This window comes from Monodon monoceros, unplaced genomic scaffold, assembly GCF_005190385.1.
Source record: "Monodon monoceros isolate NGI ecotype Baffin Bay Population unplaced genomic scaffold, NGI_Narwhal_1 Super_Scaffold_7, whole genome shotgun sequence".
Taxonomy (NCBI): Eukaryota; Metazoa; Chordata; class Mammalia; order Artiodactyla; family Monodontidae; genus Monodon; species Monodon monoceros.
In genome coordinates this window covers 52,493,086-52,520,887 of record NW_021703784.1, presented here as the reverse complement: position 1 = coordinate 52,520,887, position 27,802 = coordinate 52,493,086, and the positions used below count along the sequence as shown (strand labels likewise).

At 41.4% G+C, this 27,802-nt stretch overlaps 1 protein-coding gene and 1 pseudogene across 2 annotated transcripts in view; one reads left to right on the top strand and one right to left on the bottom strand.

Moving 5' to 3' along the window:
* Positions 1 to 27,802, bottom strand: part of GAB2 (GRB2 associated binding protein 2) — a 172,387-nt gene that overhangs the window by 57,715 nt on the left and 86,870 nt on the right. The window contains exons 1-2 of one of the 2 annotated variants that reach the window (XM_029207341.1): positions 6,394 to 6,433; positions 5,273 to 5,412 (exon numbers count right to left, since the gene is read on the bottom strand). The exons of the other annotated variant lie outside the window; for it this stretch is intronic. The gene's annotated coding sequence lies outside the window, so the exon portion shown is untranslated. Of the gene's footprint in view, positions 1 to 5,272; positions 5,413 to 6,393; positions 6,434 to 27,802 lie in introns of those variants that run through there. 2 annotated transcript variants of the gene reach the window in all.
* LOC114886822 lies at positions 24,477 to 25,708 on the top strand (annotated as a pseudogene).

Below are 27,802 nucleotides of genomic sequence, written 5' to 3'. Positions count from 1 at the left end.
ACAATTTCTATCAAAATCCCAGCAAGGGTTTTTATGGATGTAGACAAAATCATTCTAAAACATATATGGAAAGGCAAAGAAAGTACAATAGCTAAAACAACTTTGAAAAAGAAGATAAAAGTGGGGAAACAAGTCCACTAGATTTCAATAATTATTGTATAGCTACAGAAATCAAGACCATGTGATACTGGCAAAGGGACATACACATAGGAACAATGGAATAAAACAGGAAACCCAGAAATAGACCTACCCAAATATGCTCAACTGATTTCTGACCAAGGTGAAAAAGCAATTTAGTGGAGGAAAGATGGCCTTTTCAACAAATGGTGCTGAAGCAACTGGGCATCCATAGGGGGGGAAAAATGAACGTCAATCTAAGCCTCACACCTTATACAAAAACGAACTCCAAATGAATCATGGACTTAAATGTAAAGCTATAAAACATTTAGAAAAAATTGGAGGAAATCTTTAGGATCTAGGGCTAGGCGAAGAGCTCTTAGACTAGACACCAAAACCATAATCCATAAAAGGAAAAATCTATAAATTAGACTTCATTAAAATTCAAAACTTTTGCTCTGCAAAAGACGGTTAACAGGCTAAAAGGATAAGCTACAGAGTAGGAGAAAATACTTGCCAACCACATATTTGACAAAGGAGAGTATGGAGAACATATAAAGAACTCCCAACACTCAATAGTTTAAAAAGGAAAACAAACCAATTAGGACATGGGCAGAAGACATAAAGAGACATTTCACTGAAGAGCATATGCAGATAGCAAATAAGCACATGAAAAGGTGTTCAATATCATTAGACATTTGAAAAACACAAAACCACAAAGAGATATTATCACAGACCTATCAGAATGGTTAAAATAAAAAAAAAAATTGTAACAACGCAAAATGCTGGCAATGAGGAAGAGAAAACGGGTCACTCAAACACTGCTGGTGAGACTCTAAAAGGATAGAGCCACTATGGAAAACAATTCAGCAGCTTCTTAAAAAACTAAACATGCAACTGCTATATGACTCAGCAGTTTTACTCCTGGGCATTTATCCCAGAGAAATGAAGATTCATATTCATACGAAAACTTGTAAATGAATGTTTATGTAAATTTTATTTACAATAGTTCCAAACGGGAACAATCCAGATGTCCTTCAATGGGTAAGTGGTAAATAAACTGTGGTACTTCCATACCATAGAACACTACTCAGCAATAAAAAAAGGAACAAAGTATTGACACATGCAAAATCCTGAATGAATCTTCAGAGAATTATGCTGAATGTTGTCAGAGCCAATCCCAGAAGGTTACATAATGTGTGATCCCACCTATAGAGCATTCTTTTTTTTTTTTTTCCCGGTACGCGGGCCTCTCACTGTTGTGGCCTCTCCCGTTGCGCAGCACAGGCTCCAGATGCGCAGGCTCAGCGGCCATGGCTCACGAGCCCAGCCACTCCGCGGCATGTGGGATCTTCCCTGACAGGGGCACGAACCCGTGTCCCCTGCATCGGCAGGCGGACTCTCAACCACTGCGCCACCAGGTAAGCCCTATAGAGCATTCTTGAAATGACAGAATTTAGGAATGGACAACAGATTAGTGGTTGTCAGTGGTTAAGGAGAGGGTTGGACTGGGATAGAAGTGGGTGTGGCTATAGGAGAGCAGTATGAAAGATCCTTGTGGTGATGGAAATGTTCTGGATCTTGACTGTAACACATCTTTGTTGTGATACTGTAGCACAGTTTTTGGAAGATGTTACCACTGGGGGGAAACTGGTAGAGGGTACTTGGGATCTCTGTTATTTTTATGACTACATGTGAATCCAAAATTATCTCAAAATAAAAAGTTTAATTAAAAAAAACTTATCCACAAGAGAATTAGAAAGTTCACAGAAGAGGAGTAAAGATCATGGAGAGAAAGGTTCATAGCTGGCGAATGATTATAACCAGACCCAGTTGTCCTCAATCTTTCCCACTCAGGGATGGAGATGGACTCTTAAGGAATCACACGAAAATATAAATAAACTTTAGAGTTCAGACCCCTGAGCACGAGGGCACAAAAGGGAGTGAACTAAGAGTCACCAGAATTTCTAAACCTACCGAGCTACCTGTCAGCTCTAGGAAATCTTCACTGTAATAGCAGACAAGAGTCTCTGCCTTGGGGAAACAAACAAATAAATAAGGTACCAGCCAGCTTCTCCAATTTTTTTTTTTTTTTTTTTTGTAGTACGCAGGCCTCTCACTGTTGTGGCCTCTCCCGTTGCGGAGCACAGGCTCCAGACGCGCAGGCTCAGCGGCCATGGCTCACAGGCCCAGCCGCTCCGCGGCATGTGGGATCTTCCCAGACCGGGGCACGAACCCGCGTCCCCTGCATCGGCAGGTGGACTCTCAACCACTGCGCCACCAGGGAAGCCCTCCAATTTTTCTGTGTAGTAGCCAACCTCCAAGATAGCCCCTAATGAATCCATTTCCCAGTGTAGTCTTATGTAGTCCCCTCTCATTCAGAATAAGGACGAACAAGGGCTTCCCTGGTGGTGCAGTGGTTGAGAATCTGCCTGCCAATGCAGGGGACACGGGTTCGAGCCCTGGTCTGGGAGGCTCCCACATGCCGCGGAGCAACTAGGCCTGTGAGCCACAACTACTGAGCCTGCGCGTCTGGAGCCTGTGCTCCTCAACAAGAGAGGCCGTGACAGTGAGAGGCCCGTGCGCCGCAATGAAGAGTGGCCCCTGCTCGCCGCAACTGGAGAAAGCCCTCGCATAGAAACGAAGACCCAACACAGCCAAAAATAAATAAATAAATTTATTTTTAAAAAAAAGAATAAGGATGAACAATAGGATACTGCATAAATGAAAGTGTGTGACTTCCAAGGATAAGGCATAAAAGACACTGCAGCTTCTTTCTTGTTCTCCTTTGGATCAGCTGCCATGTTGTAAGGACACTCAAGCAGTACTGAGGAGGAATGCACAAGGTGAAGAACTAAGGCCTCCTGACAGCTATGAAAAAGAGCCATTCTTAGAAGCAGATCCGTCAGCCCTAGTCAAGAAGACTGCAGCTATAGACACTTTTGACTGCAATTTCATGAGAGACACTGAGCCAAATCCACCAAACTAAATTGCTCCTAAATTGCTGAATCACAGAAACCACATGAAATAATAAACATTTACTGCTCTTTTAAGCCAGTAAGCTTTGGGGTAATTTGTTATCCTGCAATAAATAACTAATACATTTTACCTTCCACTACCACGGCCATTTGGGTGTAACCAACGTTAGCCACTAGGAGGAAAGCCTTGTCTATTTAGAAGACTAAAAGCAGAGGCTAAAAGATAGACTAATAGGCCAATGGAACAGAAGAATCCTGAAACAGACCCCTACATACATCATCACTAGATTTAAGAAAAAGGTGATACGGCAGCGCTATGGAGAAAAAAACCTGTCCTTTTGATAAGTGGCACTAGGTAAATTCAATAACCATGGGAAAAGAAAGATTCTTGATCCTTATGTCACGCCACATGTGAAAATTAATTTCAGAACATTATAAACCCAAATGTGAAAGATAAAACAATAAAGTATTTAGAGGAAAACAAAGGAAAATATGTTTCTGACTTTGGGGTAGGCAATGATTTCCCGAATATGCAAAAGGTACTAAGACAACAGAAAAAGGAATCAATTATACTACAGTAAACTTAATTTCTGGTTATCAAAAGGCACCGTTAAGAGGATGAAAAGCCAAGCCAAGAAAGTGAGAAGAGATATTTGCAATACATACATCCAATGAAGGACTCATATTCAAAACATATAAAAAAAGCCTATAAATTAGCAAGAATAAGACCACTCAATAGAAAAATGGGCAAAAGTTTAAATAGACACTACACAAAAGAAGATACCCAAATGGCGATAAACATGTAAACAGATCTCAACTTTATTACTCATTAGGAAAATGCAAATCAGTAACACTAAGACAACCACCAGAGTGGTTCCAATGAAAAAGACTGACAATGGTAAGTTTGCGGAAGGATGTGGAAAAACTCTCACACCCTGTTAGGATGAATGTGAGTTGGTATAATCACTTTGGAAAACTATGGCAGTGTTTACTAAAACTGAATATACTCACACCTCAGGACCTTGTATCTACTCCTAGGTACTTACCTCAAATAACTGTGTACATATATTCACCAAAATACATGTAAAAGTATGTTTACTGCAACACCATTCATAACAGCCCATATCATACCTGCCTTTTTGCACTCCTATTTCAAGTGCTTGTTACCTATAGTCTGGACTGTTTGCATAGCTTCCTAACCTAAGTTATCCTAAATTAATACTTATAAATGATTCCAGTTTAATCTTCCGATCAGAGTAAAACTCTGATCATGTCATTCCCCTTCACTATCCAAAAATTTAATGGCTCCCAATCACCTGCATAGCAATGTCCAAATCTTATGGCTTAGTTTTCTTTTTATTAAAATAAAATAAATTATTTTCAATGTGGTAAAACATAACATAAAATTTACCATTTTAAATGTACAGTTCTGTGGCATTAAATATATTCACACTGTTGTAGAGCCATCAACACTATCCATCTCCAGAACTTTTTCATCTTCCCCAACTGAAATTCTGTATCCATTAAACATTAACTCCCCATTCCTCCCTGTACCCAGTCCCTGAAAACCACTATTAGACTTTCTGTATCTTTGAATTTGACGACTCATATATGTGGAATCACACAATATATGTCCTTTTGTGACTGACTTATTTCACTTAGCCTAATTGACTTATTTCACTTTATGCCTAATTCCTGGTATAACCCAGCCAGGCAGAAGAAACACTATTAATTCAGATCAACAAAAACTCAAACCAAGGGGCACAAAGGCAGAGAAATAAGGAGAACAGAATGAGATAGATGATGGAGAGTGTGATAAGCAAAGCTTGAGATTAGAGTGAAAAGACCCAAGTTATAGTCCTAGTTCTTGCTCTACAACCTTGGACAAATTTAACATCTCTTAAGCCTTAATAACCAAATATATAAGAGGGAAAATAACAAAGCTAATAATACTGATTTGAGAATTAAGTACAATTATTAAGTGTGAGAGCAGCTAGGACCAAAATCTCTGCATGACACATGTCAAGAACATAGTTATTGACTCTAAAGCAGCCCAAGGACATTCTGGGATCACGTAACTGGAAAAACAGTTATCATTATGAAAGATCCCCAGATTTCCAATTCATAGTTTTAGTTTTTTCACTATGAAACAGGCATTATTTTGTCCTTTGTCTTACCGCATACCACACATCAGCAACTCCTCTGAATTTCGGTTAAAGGTATCAGGATTCTTCCAGTCTCTCAGATTCAAAATCATCTACTTCCAATTCAACTCTTCTTGCTATTTCACTGTTCATGACGAATCAATGAGCTCCTTCTATAGTATTCAGTAAAACAAGCACAAATTCTGCTAAATGCTTTGAGGGATAAAGAAAGAAGGCAAGACCCAAACTTTCCTTTCAACTTACAATGCTTACAACAATTCAGGGAGATAAGACATGAACATATATCCCTAAAATAAAAAGCAGATTTTTATAAGCACCATAATAGGGACACAATATGCTATTAGACCACTGAAGCAGAGAATCAAACCTTTAGGGATGGGTAGGAGAGGGGGAGAGAGAGAGCGCAACAAAGAGAAATGAACTTGAATGAATATGAACAGTGAAGAAGGTAGGGTTTGATATACGGTTTGGGGAAAGAAGGAGGAAAGGTCAGTTCTTATAGAGCACATAGTATGACCAAGACCTGGGTATGGGAAGATATGACAGGTTCAGAGAATGTGGAACAGTCTTTTTTGAATGTGGAAAAGAAAGAGGAAAGGAAGAGTCTGGTGGTCCTGGAAAGCCAACACCATCCTAAGAATTTTTAATATTTTCTTTACTGATAATGGAGGGCCACTGAAGAGAACAGATTAGCAGAGAAATGATAGCTATCGCTGTGCCCTTAACTGGAAGAATGAGGAAGACCAACCGGAGAAAGGAAACATAAGAGGCAGGAAAACTAAGAAGCTGTTGGAATACTCTGCAACAGTGAGAGATGATGGCAGGGAGACAGAGCACAAAAGACAATGCAAGTCACTTTACTCAACAACGGGGCTTAAAGAAGTACATGGCATAAGGGCCAACCCTCAAGAAAGTTAGAACCTTCCACTTGTGTCTACGATTAACAGAACGCCACCACCTTCTCTGATGAAACAGAAGTGACTGTTTTCCTTTTGTACCCAAATCCAGTAAAACAAAACAAAACAAATAAACGTTTCACAACCACCCAGACCACAGACATGTACCATGGGTATATAGGGCCCGGAAGTTGCATCATTCTTGCTTTGAGTGGAGAGTGCATATCCCTCACGAACCTGTCTCTGTTCTTTGGGTTATATTCCAAGGTCTCCAAGCATGTAGAATGCAGACATGACTTCTTCCTATTGCTCTTGGCACCTAGAAAACTTCGGTGGACTCCAGTTCAGCTTTACACTGGCCAGATCACACGGGAGTGCTGTGCTCAGGTCTGGTGGTGTAAAGGGTCCTGAAATCCAGTGGTACCAGGATTTAGTGAGGTTTTGCCCGGAGTCATGACTGTCGTGTTCTGAGATATAAGAGGCTAATGTACAGAAGAACGATTTGATTCATTTTGGGTGATCCCACATACTAAAGCTGAACTAGGGCCAGCAGGGGCATGCTACAGAAAAGCAGAGTTTTGGCTCAGTGTAAGTAAGAATTTTCTAAAAGAGCGGTCCAAAGCAGATCCTTTGGAAACTGAAGAACTACTCAGCACCGGAGATACAAAAGAGGAGTTAGCCTAGAGCAGGGGTTAGCAAACTTTCTCTGTAAAGAGCAGAGAGTAAATATATTTTAAGCCTCACAGACTATACAGTCTCTCACAGCTACTCAAGTCTATAGTGGCATGGAAGAAGCCGTAAACAATTTGTAAGCAAATGAGAGTAGCTGTGTTCCAATAAAACTATTTAGAAAAAGAGGTGGTGGACAAGATTGGCTTGCTATCCCCGGGCCTAGACTAGGAGTGGGTAGGGAGGGAGAGTTGAGCAGTGGGTCAGTAGGAAGAAAGGGACTAAGGTCTCTTCCAACCATGAGAGCCTTATGTATTTTTAACCAAGAAAATCTGACATGGTAACACCTCATTTAATCAGATTATTCATTCTTGGAACAGAGGGATGTGTTCTTCCACAAAACCAAGTATTAACTAGAACTCCCTTAGTTTCAGCCTTGACAGTTGAAAATATTTCTGAAACTCCAGAATCTTCTGCCTTGCCTTAGGTACTATACCAAAGATAATAGAACTTTTCTTTGATGACTAAGGACTTCTCAGAGCCTCAAACCATCTTTCCAGATACCAAATCTCACATGCCTTGTGGCTAAAGTTGTAGAAGGGTCAAGACATTTCTTGGAAGAGGGTTTTGTGTAACTCCTAGAAATGGGTGTGTCCTTTTAACTTCCATCTTTCTGATGAGGGTAAAGCCAAAAACTGCCAACAAACCAAGAGAATCCTGTTAAGTGACGATTATAGTTAGTTAATTAGAATCTAACTGAGGTTACTGGATGATATCAATCAATTGAACTTATTAGTCAGGGACATTAAAAACATAATACTTGCATCTTCAAAAGGTCTTTGCTTTATATATTAAAAAACTCACCCATAACACATGCACACACTCATCACTCACACTCACCTTTCTCTTGGTAAAACTGCAGGTGGTGATGTAGTTTGAGTTCCAGCCCAAATAATCACAAAGACAGAAGAATAATTTGATCTCACTTGTGAGTACATGATGTACAACTATATCCCAACACTCTGCAGCATGAAGAACACTAAGCCAGACTTATGGCCCGTAACTGTTAACAGCAAACAATAAGAGAGTCCAGCGGGTTATGTAACAGTCACACATTTCTGGAGAAACACTTCCTGAGTGAGAAAGGGCTTCCTGCTACCCTTCCTTTAGGTATCCTTCAACTACTCTGGACCATGGTGATTTTATACTCTGAGGGAGGAAAAAAGGCACTTGAGTTCCTGCTAGATTCCATGTGCTTTCTATCCATTATCCCATTTAATCCTCAAACCAATGATACAAGGCAAATAAATCCCTTTTTTTTTACAGATGAAGAAAAAGAGGTTCATCGAAGTTAAACAATTTGAAGAGATCACAGTCCCAGTCTTCTGGTCCACTGAGTCAGGGCTTAGGGTCCAGAAAGAACTTAAGGAGAAGCTAATGCAGATGAACTGCTGACTACACTTTGGGAAACACTGGCCACAGAGTTTATGAAAGGTCGCGTTCACAGTCAGTAGGTGATGTCGATAGAGGAATTAGAATCTAGGTCTTAGCTCCTAGTCCAAAGTTATTTCCAGTCCTCAAATCCAAATCCCTTAGGATCATAGTTATATGCTCCGGACTCATTCATTTGAGTAATAAAGATCCTCTCTGACTCCAATGAACCTTCCTTGTTCCTTGGGCACAGGATAAACTTTATCTTACCACAAGACAAGTCCATTCTAAGGTCAGGGGCTTTTTTAGCTCCAAAATTTAGCACACTGCTTGATAGATGTTATGCACTATATAACTCTTCAGTGAAAGGTATACCAAAGAAATAAAAGGAAAGAATGTCTATTTGCTCCCTCTTTTGGTAAAAACATGCAAACAAAACCTCTCAGTCAGATGATCTGTTAATGTAACACTTCTAGGATTCTAACCATCTCTATCCTGGGTGAGATAGTACACATACACCATAAACACAAAAGATACCATGGAAAAGTGCATGTCTTTTATGTGAAACTGACTCCCAACCCTAGGCTTCAGGGGGTGGATCATGGGAACCTAAATAAAGCCAATTAATACATTTCATCCAGTGATTGGTTCAGCAATGGGCACGAGCTCCAAGCCAGCTCAAACAGTCATTAAGATTCAACACTAGGGCTTCTGTTTGTGTTGCTAAGAGTGGGCTCTCTCTTTCACTGGAGAAAAGGTTGGCATGATAAGAGCTTGAAGTTGCAAGGACCACCCTCTGGAGTCTAAGAACAACAAAGAGAGTGCAGAGTTAAAAAGATGGACCTTGATGAAATGTGTGTCCTAAATCAAGGGGATCCTGAAGCCAGGTTTCCCCTTTCTGGTGACTCAACAAACTCTTTCCCATTTAACACAGGTTTTTGGTGTTTGTTTTTTTTTTTAATTTCTTTGGATTTTTTATTGGTATTTCTTTGACCTTTTTTTCTTTTAACATCTTTATTGGAGTATAATTGCTTTACAATGGTATGTTAGTTTCTGCTTTATAACAAAGTGAATCAGCTCTACATATACATATACATATATCCCCATAACCCCTCCCTCTTGCTTTTCCCTCCCACCCTCCCTATCCCACCCCTCTAGGTGGTCACAAAGCACCGAGCTGATCTCCCTGTGCTATGTGGCTGATTCCCACTAGCTATCTATTTTACGTTTGGTAGTGTATATATGTCCATGCCACTCTCTCACGTCGTCCCAGCTTACCCTTCCCCCTCCCTGTGTCCTCAAGTCCATTCTCTACGTCTGCGTCTTTATTCCTGTCCTACCCCTAGGTTCTTCATAACCTTCTTTTTTTTTTTAGATTCCATATATATGCAACACAGGTTTTAAGCATGTGTCCTATTTTGGACCCAGAACCAGTTTGTTACCACAAGAATGACTCAGAGGTCCTTTCCATGTGCTCTCATCAAATTCATTATTTAATCCATTCTTTTGTTCCCTTCACTTTCAATTTTTTTTCCATTAGCATTTATTCTCCTTCCTCCTTCCAGTCATTCAATCAACATTTATCAAATGTGGATAAATGTCAGTGCCTATTAGTGCCAGGTCCTTTAGGATCTCACGATCCTTGGAAAGGGCAGGCAGGTACGTACACAGGTAACTCAGCGTGCTGAGGTCAGGACTCCAACAGAGGTATGAACGGAGAGCGCTCTGCTTGGGAGCAGTCAGGGAATGGTGCAGAGCACAGGTGATACCTCGATTGGGTCTCGAAGGATGAGAGGAGTTTTGCTAACTGAAGAAAAAATACTGGAGGAGGAACTTTTCAGGAAAAGACAATAATACGAGTACAGTTAACTCTCATTATTCACAGTAGTTATGGTCTATAAAGTCACCACAAACACTGAATTAGCAAATACTGAATCCTTTCTCCTAGAGGAAATTCAGGGTTAGGTTCCTGCAAGCCTCTGGCCAAAATATTTTTGTCAACCAATCCATACATAATCTTGTTTTATGTCTGTTTCTGTGTAAAGACACCGTATTTAATATATACAGCTGATTCATTAATATTGAACCCATAACAGCACTATAACTCGAGTCTGGATGAAGTTTATCTAACACGTGTGTTTCCTCCAAAAGGTACACGATGATCTTGTGCTTAGGAGCTGTAGACAGTGGTTCAGCACTCCGCTTGGGGGCATTTTAAATAGTGAAATCATCAAACAAAAATGTGAAAAACACGGCATGAAGAGGAAGGGGCACTAGTGTGCAGGGTAAGAGCTGAAACAAGAAGGCCGAGTGTGGCTTTGTTCTGTCTCAGCGTGGAACACGTACATGGGGAGCTCAGACTTTTCACTGCTCTGCATGTTGCATGTCTGTGACTGACCTTGAAAGAGCTGTGAGTACTGGCTTTGGGGTTACAAATAAATTTTAATAAGTAGGTGAATTCTCAAATATGGAGGCTGGAATCTCTGAACAGGAGTGTCAATTATATAAGAAAAAGCTTGGTGTGTTCAAACAGTAAAGCTAAGTTTGTGAAGCTGCAGGAAGATAAAAAACAGCATGGAAAGGCGATCACTGAAAGGAAGGCTGGAAGAGTGATTTGGGGCTATTTTAAGAAAGGCTTCACATGCTGAGTTTTATGTATTTTTCTGTAGGTCAGCTGTTCTCAGTATCAAATATTAATGCAAAATTAAAAATTTGAGAATTCCCTCATAGAACAGAAATATACATTTTAGTATTTGTTAACTAAGAAATAAAAGCTGCGAGGAATTCACGAACTCAATTATTTTGCTGATCACAATATCTACATTTTTTTTTAAAGTACAAACACGTGTAAAACACTTATTCACTGCATAAGTAATGCTTGGTGTGAGTGACTGTGTGTGTTGTTAAGGACCCAGTCCGCCATGTCGGAACGACTGTCATGTACCTAGCGGAGCAGCCCAGGTAGAGAGAATTACATGTGCAAAATCCCTGAGGAGGAAGAAAGCTTGGCTCGTGGTAGGACCTGACAGCAGGGCATGGCTGGAGCATAGTGAGCACAGTGGAAAGTATCAGGAAGACAAAGCAAGGACAGATCATAATGAAGCCTTGAAAGTCATTTTATGAAGTGTAGCTTTTATCTTAAATAGAACAAGATCCCTCAATAGGGGCGTAATTAAATAAACTGATATATTAGCAATTGAAGAAACAAACAAGAACAATGTAGTACGAATCTACTTATATTAAAAACCCTGTATGTTTATGGATACATACATATGCACACCGCTATATATATACGTGTATTTACAGTATACATATATAGTATACACATGCACACACACACAGTGTCTTACAAATGCTCAGAAAGGCATTCCAAACTGTTAGCAATGGTTTCCTGTGGAGGAGAGTTGGGTATATAAGAGTACAAGGGAACTTTCATACTTTAATCCATGCACTTCTGTATTTTTAAATAAATAGAGCATGAGACCGCTAAATGGTTTTACATTTTTTCACATTTACATTTCTTAAAGGATCATTCTGGCTTGTAGCAAATGAAGTGAAGGCGGAAAGAGCATGAGTAGGGAGCTCAGATAGACAACTAAGAAATAATGGCATCTGGGTCAGGACAGTGGCAAAGGACATATACCTTCAAGATATATTTCAGAGGCTGAAATGGCTGCCCCTGGTGATGAACTGAATGTGGGGGATATGGGAGAAGGAAGAATAAAGAAAGACTCCAAGATTCCAGCTTGAGCACGCAGGTGTTGTGTTATGACTTATGGTGGGGAAGGGAACCACAGCCACATCTCTCTGACAACCTCTCGTGGTGCACGCTACCCACTCTTCGTCTCTACTGCATCCTAAACAAAAAGGTAAAATGAATTTGACGTGTGTGAGAGGGAGAGGGTCACAATCTGGGAAACCAAAGAGCCTTGTATCAGTGATTACACTGACTGAATTCGAGATTGATTCCCCAAAGACCAGGTCAATCTTTCTGCAGAGGACTCAGGGAATCCATTAGTGAAATTACCTCTCCCATTGACAAAACAACAAATGAGTCATTGCCAACCCTTTGCATTTTGGAGAAACAAAGGTCATTTCACCGAAGAACCTCTCTTTCATGTCCTTGAATGCTCTGATCTAAGTTGTATTTAAAGCAATGAATTAAGTGAAGGTTACCAGGGAAAATCAGGGCAAAGTTGGGGGAAGGGGAGACAAATAATGCCCACAAATATAGTTAAAATGTTTCCTTTCCTCTAGGACAAAGTCTTCTCTCATCTACCTCCCCAACCCCAAGTAATCAAAGAGTAGAAGACTCAGCAGGCTTTGGCTTCCCTAAAGACCTGGTTTCACACTTTCTTAAACAACAGTGGTATTTAAAACTTTCCTGTGAAAAAGAAAAAAGAAGAAAAAAACCAAAAAAAACAACTTTCCTGTGCATCAGGATCACTGAGACACCTGTTTAAATGTAGATGTTCCCGGGTCCCAGTCTCAATAGAGATTCAGACTCAGCAGGTCTAGAGTGGGGTCCAGGGATACAAACCCCAAATGACTCTACTACACAATGTCCAAGAACCCCATTTTGAGAAACACTGAACTACATTGTTCATGATGGTTGATAAAATGCAGTTATAATTTAGGAAGTTGCACTGGAGGAAGAAGTGGATCATGGAGATCTGGGTTGCACTTCCAGCTCCGTCTCTAGTCAGTTAGCTGGGCGGGGGTGAAACCACTTTTCTGCTCTGAGCCACAGTTTCCCCGTTTATAAAGCACAAGTGTTGATTTTCTGGATCTCCAACTTACCTTCAATTTCTGACATTTTAAGACCCCAGGAAAAGACAAAGGGTTGGAAATGTCAAGTAGGGCTTCCTGCCCCTTGTACTAGAGTGACTCTCCCTAAGGTACTCAGATTGTGAATATACATGAATAAGAGTATAAAATCCAGTGCTTTCTGGAACTGGCTGGTTATGAGCAAATACAGGAAAAGCTACTTCTAAGGTACAAGATGAACTGGGAGTGGGGCCCTTCTGGAGCCTGGCTTCCTTCCCTAATCACAGCACTCAATATAAAAGCAGGGAAATAATTCAAAAGGTGGAAGGAGAAACTGAACCTAATTCCAAAGATTAACTCAGGTGCTCAAATAAATGCCCTGTCTGCCTCCTGGGAGCCCTCATTTACATCCATCCAGCTACCTGAACTACATATATCTGAAAAACATTCCCGTATGGAGGCTATTCCACAACCTCCATATGATTTATTAGAAAGGCTTTTGTTTAATTTATAAGAAGTCAGTATATAGCATTAGAAGAATGACCTCTGGGCTAATGCTTCCTTTTTTTCCCCCTTGTTTTTTAAAAGTCAACATTACAGAGGTATATAATTTATATGCAACAAAATTCACCCGTTTTAAGACTTCAGGCAGATGGGTTGTGATGAATGTATACACTGTACAACCACCACCACAATCAAGACAGAACACTTCCATCACCCCAAGGCGTTCCCTTGTGCCATTTCCAGATTAATCCCCACTCCACCTGGCCCCGGGCAATAAATGATCTGCTTTCTATCACTATAAATTAGATCTGTCTTCTCTAGAGTATCACAGAAACAGAATCATACAGTAAATATTCTTTTGTGCCTGGCTTCTTACGTACAACATAAAGTTTTATGATTCATCCAGATTGCTGCACGAATCAGTTTTTAACTGCTGATTTTAACTGCTGATAGTATAACATCTTAAGGAGTTACCATATTTGTTTACCATTCACCTATTACTGGACAGTTACATTGTTTCCAGTTTGGGGCTATTATGAATAAAGCAGCCATGAACAATCATGTATAAGTCTTTTTGTGAACATGCTTTCATTTCTCTTGGGTAAATACCTAGAAGTAGAATGGCTGGGTAACATGGTAAGTATACGCTTAACTTTATAAGAAACCGCCAAACTGTCTTCCAAAGTGCTTGTCCATGTTTGCATTCCCACCAGCACTCTGTGAACATTGTAGTTTTTCTACAGCACTTAGCCATTATAGCCAATCTAGTGAGTGTGTAGTGGCAACTTATTGTGGTTTTAATTTGCATTTCCCTGATGACTAATGATGTTGAGCATCTTTCCATTTGCTTACTGGTTCTTTATCTTCCTTTGTGATGTCTGTTCAAATCTTTTGCCCATTTTTAAATTGAGTTTTTTGCTTTGTTATTGAGTTTTTGGGGTTTTTTTTTTTTTTTTTTTTTTTTGCGGTATGTGGGCCTCTCACTGTTGTGGCCTCTCCTGCTGCGGAGCACAGGCTCCGGATGCACAGGCTCAGTGGCCATGGCTCACGGGCCCAGCCGCTCTGCGGCATGTGGGATCCTCCCGGACCGGGGCACGAACTCGTGTCCCCTGCATCGACAGGTGGACTCTCAACCACTGCGCCACCAGGGAAGCCCTATTATTGAGTTTTAAGAGTTCTTTGTATATATTTTGGATACAGTCCTTTGTCAGACATATGTGTTGAGAATATTTTTTCCCAGTCTGTGGCTTGCTTTATCACTTTTTTAATGGTGTCTTTTAAAGAGCAAATGTCTTTAATTTTGTCCAATTTATCATTTTTAAATAGTTCAGGCTTTTTTTTTTTTTAATTAATTAATTAATTTATGGCTGTGTTGGCTCTTCGTTTCTGTGCGAGGGCTTCCTCTAGTTGCGGCAAGCGGGGGCCACTCTTCATCGCGGTGCGCGGGCCTCTCACTATCGCGGCTTCTCTGTTGCGGAGCACAGGCTCCAGACGCGCAGGCTCAGTAATTGTGGCTCATGGGGCTAGTTGCTCTGCGGCATGTTGGATCTTCCCAGACCAGGGCTCGAACCTGTGTACCCTGCATTGGCAGGCAGATTCCCAACCAGTGCGCCACCAGGGAAGCCCATAGTTCAGGCTTTTTTATGTCTTATATTTCTTGTCTAAGAAAGCTCTGTCTACCTCAAGGTCAGAAAGATTTTCTGCTTCATTTTCTTGTAGAAGTTTTATAACTTTAATTTTTATGTTTAGGTCTATGATCCATTTTGGGTCAGAGTGAGGTAAGGATCATGGTCCATGTTTTTCCACATGAATATACAGCTATTCCAGCAGTGTTTGTTGAAAAGAAGTACCCTTTCTTTATCAAATTGCCTTGACACTTTTGTTGAAAATCCGTGACCAAATGGACGTAGGTCTATTTCTAGACTTTCTATTATGTTCAATTGATCTCTCTCTATATATACTTCTGCCAAGACCACCCTGTTTTGATTACTGCAGTTTTACAATAAGTCTTGAAATTAGGTAATGTGAATCCTTCAACTTTGCTCATCTCTTTCAAAGTTGTTTCGATTATTCCAGTTCCTTTGCATCTCCATAAAAACTTTAGAATCAGCCTGTCAATTTCTACCAAAAACAACAACAGCAACAAAAACCAAAATGCTGAGATTTTGATTGGGATTGCATTGAATCTAGAGATCAATCTGGAAAGAAACTGACACGATATCATTTCCTCCTTAAAATTCAACAGAGAAGCCAACAGGCCTGGAGTTTTCTTGGCGGGAGGCTTTTAATTATAGGTTAATTTTTAAAATAGATACAGGGCTATTTGGAATTTTACTTTCTTCTGTGTCAGCTTTGACAATATGTGTCTTTCAAAGAATTTGTCATAGCATACAAGTTAACAAATTTATTCAGGCAAAGCTGTTAATAATATTCTATTATCCTTTTTTAAAAAATTGAGATATAATTCACATACCATAAAATTCACCCTTTTAAAGTGTACAATTCAAATTTTTTTTAGTATAGTCACAATGTTATACAACCATCACTGCTATCTAATTCCCAAACAATATCATCTCCCCCAAAACTATCCTGTACCTAATATCAGCCAGTATTCAGTCCCCCTTCTTCCCAGACACTAGCAACTACTAATCTTCTATTATCTTTTAATATCTGCAGGATCTATAGTAATGGGCTGGTCCATTTTTGGTGTATTCTATTTCCACCAAGATCTAGTTCTAATGCAGGAATCAAGAGTTGAAGTCACATTACAGTCTGGGACTCTGGAGAAATGGAAAAAGTGAGAATTTCCCTGAAGTTTGTTAACTAGGCTCCTATTGCCTAGCAGCACTTTTCAACCAGTGAGAGTGTGTGCCAAGTAATTGAAAGGTTTTGATTACTCCAGCCCTAGGAAAGCTGAAGTCCTTGGCCCAGTCTCCTCTGGCCACAAGCTACCTGCAGTCTGACATTAAAATGCTATTTTTTTGTGATATGATATAAAAAAATTTGGAAGGCGTGGGCCTACAGTACTAAGTCCAAACTAATCAGGATAATATTCGAGGACCTTCTCTCATTTGGTCCCAGACTGCTTCCTGTAATTGCCTTCTACTCCTTTCCCTCTGTCCAATCTTATTCCCACAAACGTCCTAGACTCCAGGCAGAATAAAGTATTTTAACCCAAGAAGCCAGGCAATTGTGTGCTCGTGAGGTGTTCCCTGTCAAATACTACTGATCCTTTAAGATTCTACTCAAATGCACTTGGGAAGCCCTCTGGAAAGGCAGGGACCATGCTCGTCTTCCCCTTCAGAAAGCAACAGCTGAACTGAATATGCTGGCGGAGGACCCAGTGCTGATAGGCTCTCAGAGTACAAATCTCTTTTTTGTATTTTCGAAATTGTCTTATGAAGAAAGCAAGAAAGGGATCATCATCGTCATTTTGTAGATCAAGGAACGTTCATCCAGAAAATAGTAATGACCTGATAAACTCATACAGGGCTAGAAGAATCCAAGTTTCCTTTATACCATGCCATTTATTGTTATACTATTTTAAAAAAATAGATAGAACCCAAAGCCTTTCATTCTAAAATGAGTCCTACCTTTAAAAAAATTTTTTTTGACGTTAAAAAAAAAATTTTTTTTGTGGTTAATTTTTTTCAGCTTTATGGAGGTATAAAGACATAAAATTTAAGATATTTAAAGTGTACTTGATATATGTGGTGACCTGATATACATACACAACCTATCTCTTAAATTGCAAAAATTTCCTAGCAGTGGTCTACAACAACTTATATTTACTTTAAGATGTAAGACTGATGGGAGAGATGGGAGTTGAGGATAGGACAGAATCCTGAAAGTGGTACAGAGCCTTCCACAGGGAAGGGGAGGTGGCACACTGGGGCTCTGGTGCCCTGAAGCCTTATTACTTTACAAGCTACTGTTGGTCACTTAGCTGATTCAGAGCTGTCTCTGTGTGGAAGTGTGTGCTGACCACTTCTGGAAATAGAAGAACCAGGACCTTTTCATCTTAAGAAGTAAAACCCACCTATTCCATTTATTTCTAGGTACCCTCTCTACCTGCATCTGTGTGAACAACACAGCTGAATAAATATTAGAATCGACACTCAGCTCTTAGATAATTTTCCATCTTGAGGCACCCTGACTCTGTGACATAGGGCTCTCTGGGGCCCTAGAAACTCTCCCAAAGTCTCAGTTTCTTCCACGACTTCAGGACAAAAGTTTGCAGATTCCAACTGGGGAGCTACGCCTTCCTCAAGTATCTCCCAGGCTTAACCCTGGTGCCTTTCTAAATAAAACTCTATGATTGAAACAAACCATTTCTGACCTTAATCCTTCTCTGAGCAAATAATGTTCCACTGTAGCAGTAAAAAAATACAGAATCAAGTCCAGCAGTTTAATATCTAGAATGCATACCCCTGTATTAAAACCCCTATACCTTTCACCATGCCTGCCCTCTACAGAAATTTCGCACTTTTTGTTAGAACCTTCAACTTTACTGCACCCTGAACTGAAAGAGCTTTCCATAAACCGGAATATAACATAATTTATTAATCCCAACCAAATCCAAACCTATATACTTTCTAAAATATCAACATAGAGTGAAATTACACCAGACAATTTATCTAAAAGGATTATAAGTAGAGATTATTTGTAAGCAGTCCTTGGTTTATAATAGCTCCAAGTTTCATCAGGAATGTTATCTAGTTATTTCAGATGCACAAGTGTTTTGTAAGCTTCTGGAAGGCAGAGACAGAAAAGATGCACGGTACAGTGGAAAATAAACAGGATTTAGAATCTGAAGATGTGAGTTCAAACTCCTGGCATCACTTACTAGCGGTGTGACCCCAATGAGTCACTTAACCTCTGTAAGCCTTAGTTTCCTCATCTGTAAAATGGAACAAACTTCACCTACCTCACGTGGTTATGGAGAGGAAAAAATAAGGCAAGGTACATATGTTTTTAAAAAAGCGTTATGTACAAATATGAACTTTATCTTCTAATTGTTTGGGATGTGGGCTTCTCATCACCCCTGTATTTGGGCATAATTCAGTGCAAAAGACCAGAGTAGGTAACTAAAATGATCTCCTGATGTCTATGTAGGACAGTGTCTTAGTGGTCAGTAAAACCACACACTCTAAGAAAAGTTAGGTATGGCACCATATATAAAACTCATAACTTTGAAAAAATAACTTTCTAACTCAGTCACTAAGGGTGCTTCGTGAACACCACCACCTCTCATGTGTACCTGCAGTCCTGGATGTAGGTCCTTGCTATCATTCTCCACCAAAGGAATCAGAACTCTTGGAGGGGAGTTGATTCCATGTTGTGGAATAAAAAGAATTAGGATAGGTCTGAATGTGCTGTTTATTCAATGATAAAAGCAAGAATTCTTTAAACTACACAGAAAAGAAAATGTCAGGGATATTTAAAGTCAAAAGGACTAGATTTAAAGGCATTCTCAATGGCCAAGTTGTAACATTTTAGGATTAAAAGTTGAGGCTGTGAAAATATGAGTTCATAATATCCAAAGGATTAAAGTGTACAAAAGTTTTTTTTATACAAAAGGAAGGTGACGATAATAGGGTTTTTGTGGTTTTTTGGGTATTTTTATTGATTCTGATAAGAAGGCCAGTCAATACAGGGGACTTTCCTTTCTTCTATTATACAATATAGCTGATATAAAGTGTAGATGTGTGCCTGTTTCTATCTGTGTAAGCAAAGAAAGAATCTACACAGGAAACTATGAATAAGGAGGAATTACAGGAAAAAGTAAAAGTTACAGAAAGACTAGGAAGGAGTGATGAGCACTGGTGGTCATACGTAATAGCTCACAAAAGGGGGGCTGTCTAACAGTTAAAAAGCACTGGTGGTCACAAATACTCACCAAGTATTGGTTTGGCCAAAACGTTCGTCCAGTTTTAAGTAAAAATAAAAGACACGTTTTCATTTTCACCAAGAATTTTATTGAACAATGTATTCGCTCACCGAACGAACTTTTTGGCCAGCCCGAGGGTCCAACATAATGTTCCCAGATAATACTTAAGCTTGCAGAGCAGAGCTGACTTCATGAACTCCTATTCTCTCATCTTCTAGCAGTGGCTCCCAGACCTTAGCACGCATCAGAATTACCCAGAGGACACGCTGAGATGCAGATGCCTGGGACCCATCCCCCAGAGTTTCTGATCTAGAAGGCTGAGGTTGGGGTGGGGTCTGAGAACCTGCATTTCAAACAACTGATCAAAAGATGCTGGTTGATGCTGCTGGGTCTGGAACCACACTCTGAGGACCACTTTCCTATATGCATCACTAATCGCAGTGATGTGTTTGCTGAAGCACAAGCGGTAGGTTCTGAATAATGGTAACATTCAGGTCACTGTCGCATAATGACTGGACAGTGTTTATAACCCTGGCCAAGCAAGAGACTAAAACTTCCTCCTTTCAAAGGAAGAAATTAGATTATAAGAAGATAAAACCTGGGTGAAAGCATGAACTAAAAGTCATATTAATGTAGCAACTGAAGTTTATCTAGAAAGATGAAGCTCGGCCTCATAACCAGTGGCAGGGATCTAAAACACTGTGAAGAGACCGAGCCACGGACCCCAACCAAGGATCAGTTCGTTTATAACTGGATAGCAGGACTTTGCCAATTTGAAAAAGGGTTCCTTTTACTTTTTCTTCTGGTCAGGCAATTTCCTGCTTATTTCCCTGGAAAAGGTTATTTGCCTGGGAAAGTCAAAATTATAACTTAAATCTTGGGATGATATCAAAGTAAGTACAGCATGCAAATAAGTACAAAAATAATGAAGAAATTAATTAAGCCCAAGGTGTTGATGTTTTAGAATAAGACGAAGCATAAGTATACACATAAGGTTTGTAACCACTGTATTTGTATATGTCTTATTTACTATTTAAGGGTTTTGATGTATTCAAGAGAATCAGCCAAATTAAACTTGTAATGGCAATTGAGACAATTTAAACAAATCTGTAAGTAACAAGTAATGTTTAAAGTCATCTATTAGGATGATGTTATTCCTCTTTAGGCACAAAAGCCTCTTGGAACTTCCAAATACCTGAGAGATTTCTGACCTCAGCCAGAAAGTCGACTATCAGGAAAGGTTTCAGAATGATGCTCCAGAGGAGGTAAAGTAGTTTACCATCTCTTACACTGCTGATTTGAAGGTGGAATGCTGTCATCCCCAAAGAATTCAACTGCAGGATCGAACATACACTGTGCAAAGTGGGGAAGAAAGTAAAATTTATTGAGCATCTACTTAGTACCAATCCAATCTCAGCACCTGGCTCACTGTGCATGCTCAATAACCGCTATCTGTAATCCTAATGCAGACAGTGTTAAAAAGGATAAAGTATTATAATAATTATGGAACACAGGAAAGAGATCGATTTATTGTACCTTGAGAAAGGAGTCAAAGAATATGCCAGGGTGAAAAGGCAGGAAGAGATTCCGTATTTTAAGCATAAGGAGGCATCTAAATACGTGGCATCTTCTGGAGACGGCAAGTTCTTACGTATGATTACAGGAAAGGATGTAGGGGGAGAGGTCATCACAAATGAGGCTGGAGAGAAAGGTTTAAGATCAGATCATGGATAGCCTTGAATGTAGCCACACCAAGGAGCGTGGACTTATCATCTAGGTGATGGGAAGAAACAGGATCAGATCTAGGCTTTAAGAAAATCTAACTGAGCTACATACAACATGAAAAGTCTTACAAACATGAAATTGAGAGAAGAAAGCAAGGTTGAAAATGTGATTTCATTTAAAGTTCAAAACTAGACAAAATTAACCATAGTGCTTAAGGATACACATGGTAAAGCTATAAATGAAAGCAAGGAAGTGATTACCACAGAAGTCATTATATACCTGGAAGGGGGGACAGGGGTGGAGTAAGAAGGATATGATTGGGAAGGGACACACAGGGGTTTCTGAGGTGCAGTCATTTTTTTGGCCTGGGTGGTAGTAATATGGGTGTTTCCTTCATTGAACTGTATGCTATATACATTTTTTGCATTGTATTATATTTCACAATAAAATGTTGTAGAATATATAATTGGGAGCATCTGGAAGGATGATGAGGTGGGCAGAGTCTGAAGACAAGGAGAGAAATCAACAGTTGGTCACAATAGTACAGGCAAGGGAAGAGAGCTTGAGTAAGGTCACTGGTAGTGGGACAGAGAGAAAAAGAAAAGGGTATTGAGAATTACTTAGAAGTTAGGTTTCAGTGACCCATTAGAAATAGAAAGGAAAGGAGAGGAACGAATCGTGACTGTAAGATTTTTTAAGTTTTAAGCTCGGGAAGCCAGATGTTAGGCAGGAAAAACACACAGAGCAGGAGACTCATGCAACAAAAAGAATTTGAGATATGATTCACATAGCATGTGAATTCACTCTAAAATTCACTCTTTAAAGTGGACAATTCAGTGACTTTTCCTATAGTTACAAGGTTGTGCAACTATCACCATTATCTAACTCCAGACTATGTTCACCACCCAAAAAGAAACCCCATAGTCATTTACTCATGAACAGTCACTCCCCGTTCCCTGAGCATCCTCGCCCCTCAACCCTCATGTGATTTTAAGAGAATAAAAACCTGTTTTGTGGGTTAAAACTGTCTTGATATAGAGTAACAGTGACATTCAGTTGGTCTCGGCAGCCCAATTCCCAAAGAGATCTTGTATCAGAGCCTTAATTTGTCTCTCCACAAAGATGGGAGCTCTGGAGAAGTTGAGGAACCTTCTTTTCTCAAGATGTAGAGGGGAACATCCCCAGTCCTAGTTCAACCTTGGAAAGAGACTGAAGTCAACGGGGATCAAGGTGGCAGAGACAGGTGTCAGGTTATAGTGGCTTTCAGCCAGTGGCAGTATCGCACCCTCCAGGGTGTGGAACGGTGTGTGTGTGTGTGTGAGGTGGGGGGTAAGTTGTCACAATGATTGGGGAGCACTCCATGCATCAGAGGGCAGGGGACAGGGATACTAAGCTCAAACAAGGCATGGGGCAGTCCTGCATAACCAAGAAGCGTCCCATCCAAAATTCCAATAGAGCTCCACCTCTCCTCTGAGAAGCAATAAGGGGCAGAATTCCTATTACTTCTGAAGTCCAAAAGCCAAAATGGAGAGTTATGATCTGTAGTTGGGAACCAGGCCCAGGCCTGAGAGTGTATGGTTAAGAATAGCTTAGAGAACAGAAGATTTAAATTAGCTCACAGTGAAAAGACAGTATTAATAGAAACCCAGATATTAATAGTCATGAGTCTCAGTTAGCTGAGGAGGGCTGTGGCCCAGGACATGTAGCATTCAACCATCACTTCTCTTGAGTCTTGTGCTACGTGTTAATAGCTGCAGCTTCAGGTACAGGAAAGGGTAAAGGACATATTCAGTGGTACAAACCATCAGAAAGAGTACCTGCAGGGGTATGCCCTATGGTCCATCTTAAAAAATTAAGAAGGCTCATTAGGGAGCTCTCTATATAAGCACAAACTTTTTCTCTCTCTACACTGATTTTGTATGAAACTCTGCCACTGGCCATCCCTTTAATTCCAGCACTGAAGACCCTGTTAAAATTGGCACTTTGCTTTCAGACATGTTTTATATGTGAAGCTCTGGGAAGCATAGGCAGCAGCAGGAGACAGTCCTTAGAGTAAAAGCGCCTCTATTCCAGTGGTGAACACAACCAAATAAAATACACATTCACCTGTGTACCATATTGCAACAGGAACAATTTAATAGCTGAAAGTAAGTTTTGGAGTCAGCTTTGCTACTTATGAACTGCACGAACTTGGGATCTTTCATATCACCAAGCTTCAACTATAAAATGAAGATGATAATCCGGACAGCGTTGTTGTGAGAACCAGAAGTGAAAGGCTGTTTTTTTCTTTCCCTAAATAAATGTTTTAAACTTTCCTATAAAATTCTGTTACAGTATAGAAGTGGGAAAGTTTATATTTGATATGAGAACAGTTTAACAAAGGAGGAAGCGTTTGAACTAGGCTTCAAACACATGATTAGGAGAGCAAATGTATTGCACTAAAAGTAATAATTTATGCAACATCTTCACTGAGCCACTGCTCCGCGCCACGCCTGGGCCAGGCAGTGGGTGTTAATGACTTGGTACTGGTTATTGTATTGCTTTTATATTGTCTCAATACATTTGTTTATTCATTACTTCTTTCCACAAATACCTAAGATGCAATTAGTTTACCAGAGTAGCCAGACACCTAGAAAGTGTGAGACACCTGGACTCAGGGAGAGGTGGTAACCAGACAGGGGATGGTAGGTCCTGAGAGAGGTTCCTCCCAGAAGCTCAGGCCAGCTTAGGCAAAGGCTGGACACCTGAGACCCTGAGATGGGGTGGGAGACACAAGGAAGGAGGCATAGGTGAGTTCTACTGACAGTTATATCTAACAAATAATGCTGTGCAGTTCTGGAGCTATTGATAGAAATCAGCTTCATGCCTTGCTGCAAATGACTAAGAATACGGACTTCCCTCCCAACTCTAGGCTTGGAAACAATTCTTTTTCCACGTCTATGTCACAAGGCAGGACATTATGTAAGACGCCCTGAATCCAATGAATGCTACAATCAACTGAATGCCCCCTGGTGTTTAATGTAAGCTCTGAGCCAGGCTGTCCTATGAAGGAAGAGGAAAAGGTGGAGGAAGAAGAGAAGGAGGAGGAGGAAAGGGGGAAAGATGAAGTATTTCCCAATAATTCTTCAATAAGAAAATACAGGAAGGCCAGCCTCAGTGGCTGAGGAGGGCAGGAGGAGGTCGCGGGCAGGGGCGGGGGGGGGGGGGGGGGGAGATGCTGCACTTTGGTGTAAATTGCAGTTGATGAGGGATAGTTTCTCAGACTCAAGTTAGAAGTGAGAGTTCAGATTAAGTGAGGCCGTCATTGCTGCTCTGAACACCTCAGAAGGGGAGAATGGATTTATCAGGAGTGAAAAAGAAGAGCTTGTTTGGAGTCAAAGAAAATAGTAACAAGTCCAGCACTAGGGCTCCTTCTCCTACCAAATGCAAAGACTGCTCTGATGAGAAGTCCAAGGATCGCTCTAAAGATAAAGGAGTCAAGCGAGAAGGGTGGTGGTGGGGATAAAACTCGAAAGAGGGCTTCCCTGGTGGCGCAGTGGTTGAGAGTCCGCCTGCCGATGCAGGGGACGCAGGTTCGTGCCCTGGTCCGGGAAGATCCCACATGCCGCAGAGCGGCTGGGCCCGTGAGCCATGGCCGCTGAGCCTGTGCGTCCGGAGCCTGTGCTCTGCAACGGGAGAGGCCACAGCAGTGAGAGGCCCGCGTACCGCAAAAAAAAAAACAACAACAAAAAACTCGAAAGAGGCGCAGCGCTTCCAGTGGTAGCAGCAGCACCAGGTCTCGGTCCAGCTCGACCTGCGGCTCGGGCTCCAGCAGCGGCTGCAGCTCATCTTCGGCATCGAGCCGCTCAGGAAGTTCCAGCACATCCCGCAGCTCCAGCTCCGGCAGCTCCCCTGGCTCTCCGAGTCCTTCTCGGCGCAGGCGTGACAACAGGCAGCGTTCCCGCTCCAAATCCAAACCACCCCAATTAGATGAAAAGGAAAGGAAAAGGCAGAGCTGTCCCCTAAACCCACCAGAGAACACACTGGGAGCCTCACCAGGAATGTGACCAAGATCACATCAGGGATGTATTCTCCACCTATGGGAAAATTAGAATGATTGACGTGCCTGTAGAAAGGATGCACCCCCATCTGCCTAAAGGCTACGCATATGTGGAGTTTGAGAAACCAGATGAAGCCAAGAAGGCGCTGAAGCACACGGACAGAGGACAAGTTGTTGGCCGGGAGGGCCACTGCCACTGCTGTGCTGGCCCCCTGGCCTAGGCTACCCCCAGGCGAGTCGGCCTTCCCAGGAGAATGCTGCCACTGTCCCCCATGTGGCGCAGGTCACCCCGACGGTTGAGGAGAAGGCCACGTTCCCCTCGGCGGCGCATGCAGGTCCCCCGCCCGCTGCCATCACAGGAGCCACTCCAGCTCCAACTCCTCCTGATAAGCAGGGCCACTGAAGCTCCGCCCCTGGGAGCTGCATCCCATCCAACTCACCTTTGTCACTTTTCTAGCCGAAGGAGGATCAGTAGGAAAGAAATCCCTCACTCAGGGGCAGGTTTCAAAGGTGAAGGCAGCAACTGAGACGTTTGCCCTGGTGGCAGAGTTCTGGCTGCAGGAGCATTGCTGGTTTGGGGTCATGCCGATAAAGATGCCCTCCAGTTTTCTAGCTAGACAGCTCCCACGTTTCTAGTCCCTGAGAGTCAGTTTGGTGGCAAAGCCAGCGGGGATGAGCAGGGGGCTCCAGGTGGTGGTTCAGCCCCAGCCTGGGAGCACATTTCTCCATCCCACAGATGACCTGAGGCCAATCTGGTGGCCTGCAGAGTCCCTCAGGAAAGGGCATGCTTTTACGCAGCTGTCACTCCTGTTAGCCTGGCTCTGCTCCCCGGCTTGAGTCCTCTACGGACCTCTAGGGTCAAATACCCCATTATCTGCCCCAAATGGTTCTTTGCACATGTACTCATGCGTGCACATGCGCACACGCACACCCCACGTCTCCCTTTCTCTCTCTGAAATTGGTGAGCGAGTTGAGAGCCAGCTCTGCTAGGTCATCACAGAACCCCCTGTTGTACTGGTATCCATGGTGGTCTTGCAGGTTACCTTGGCAACGTGCACATTGCTTTTTTGGCTTTTATTGTATAGTCGGTATTGTAAATTTTCTGTTTTGAGTTTTATAACTTTGTAGCATTTTAGATAATGTTGTGTTTGCGCTTTGTTGGAAAATATGGGAAAAGCAAGAGGGAGATTATTTTGCGTTTTCTCCAAGCTGTGTGCTGTTTAGCGTAAGAATAATAACGAAATACATTTACTCTATGCCATGCACTGAACTATGCACTTTATATATATTTCATCCTTACCCATCCTATGAGTAGTTACTACTGTTATCCCATTTTACAGATGAAGAAACTGGGGCATGAAGCAGCTAAGTAACTTAACCATAGGTAAAAAGCTATGAGGTACCAAAGCGAGGACTTCTGACTCTGTCTTCTGGGCTCTTCTTGCTAACCAAGGCTTCTTCTCTTAAACTCAGACTTGCCTTACATCTCTCAGCTAGGGATTTCTGCAACTTTTTAGGTCTGAAGTATTAAGACTCTCAACAAGGGTGGTAGAAGCAGGAACTAAAAATAAGACGTTATTACATAATACACTGTTTTATGTTGAATCTTATACCTAGAGGACCTTTGAGTGGTGATCTATCAGAAAAACCGGGTTCAATCATTACTCTGCTATTTATTGTGTGACCCCAGGAAAGTTCCAGGGCCTCTCTAAGACTCATGAAGAAAGTATCACCTGCTCTGTTTATCTTATGAGGTTGTAAAAAGAATCAGTCGTGTGTAAGCGTTAGTGTGTTGGCTTTGGGACCACTCTGAAGATTTTTTAAGTTCTTCAAATGTGTGGATCAATGCAGCTGCCAGATAAACAAAGTATTACTCACTACAACAAAGCAGATAATCCTGAGCCTGGATCAGAATCCTAGGTTATTGGGAATATTAACAGCCACTCCTGCTTCGCATGTGAGCCTTATGTAAAGCGCCTCATGTGATGCCCGTCTGACTCGGACGCTCGGTGAATGATCCCTTTCCTTGGCCCATCCCTGCACGAATCCCTCCTACCCCCATGCCCCCACCCCGGCTTTGTGCTTTTGTCGGTGAATTACAAGGGACTTGATACTCCATAGGCTAAGCAATAATCCAGGTAGGAACAGAACAAGAACTGTCTGGTATTCCCCCATCTCAGATCACTGGGGCTCATGAGCAACACTCATTGCCTCCCTATGATTCCTTTTTCCCATGCCCCAAATAGGCTGATTCATTTGTTCAGGGTACACCGTGGAGTCCTGCCAAATGCAAATAAACTGTCTATGGGGCACGTGCTGAGCTATGCTGGGAGCAGGCTCATTACTGCCACAGTCACTACAACAAATAACAACAAAAGCCTCTAGGCGCAAATTAGCACACATAATAAACTTAATTCAAGAAACACAGAAGAGACCCTTAGTTGCATTTCAACTTACACAACACCATTTATCACACAAGTGCCGTGGGGCCTCTACAAACTGCAAATAAGACATTGGTACAGATTAGCTTCTACTATGCCTCAATGACTCTTCCAACTTAAATCCACCTACCACACACACACACACACACACACACACACACACACACACACACACACACA